The sequence below is a fragment of the Lactuca serriola genome, chromosome 2 (assembly GCF_051521515.1).
Source record: "Lactuca serriola cultivar US96UC23 chromosome 2, Lser_US96UC23_V15, whole genome shotgun sequence".
NCBI classification, from domain to species: Eukaryota; Viridiplantae; Streptophyta; class Magnoliopsida; order Asterales; family Asteraceae; genus Lactuca; species Lactuca serriola.
In genome coordinates, this window is record NC_136409.1 from 130,199,682 (window position 1) to 130,200,648 (window position 967).

Consider the following 967-nt stretch of genomic DNA (forward strand, 5'->3'; position numbering starts at 1 on the left):
TTACCTAAATATATTTAGTGAAGTTTACATCGTTTTTAGCTGTTTTTTTGCTTGTTATGTGCTAATAACTCTTTACTTTTCGTTGGTGGAGACAAACCATGATACTAGGTGTTGACTTCAATAATATTGGATTATTTAGCATGGTTAATACTTGTATTTGATAGATCGTTTACATAACATGTTAAAGTTCTGATTTTTACTGCCTAACTATGAGTTATACGTAGTTAAATGATTATTCCAATTACATTAACTTGATATTTAACTATTTTTTATCATTAAATTATTTTATCTAGATATTGAACTAATCCTAGGGTTAGGTAATACAAATTAGTAACTTTAATTGTGTTAGAGAACATTAGATATCCATGTTATGTGCCTGATTAATTATCTTAAACATATATAAGAAAAGATTAGATCAAATCATTTGTAATCTGAATATACATAATCAATTGTGTATTCACTAATTGCATGGTAATTGTATCATTTGTTCATTAATTGCTAGCACTAGGAAATCCAAACAAGATAACTAGTCACATTATAATTTTATAATCAACTAGTCCATTGTATTGTTAAAGAAATCAACCATATGTGTGACAACCGTCAATTTTGGTCAAACAAAGTCAACAAAAGTCAACCAAGTCAACTAAACTCATATTAGAATTTTAGGAGAAATGTGATATTCCCTAATACTTCTAATGTACTATTGAAGAGTTATAATACAAAGTACCTCTCTTTTTGCCAACTATTTAACATAAACCCTAATTAGGGTTAGTAACATAAAAATTCGTAATTAAATTATATATTATGTACGTATAAATAATATTCATAACACAATGTAGTTGGGTTCGTAAACTTTATTGTACATGGAAAATTCATAACAAAGGATACAAATTTAGCTTTTTGGTGAATTTGTCACCAAATGCGACAAATTCTATACCCGACTTAAACACTCAAACTTTAACGAAAA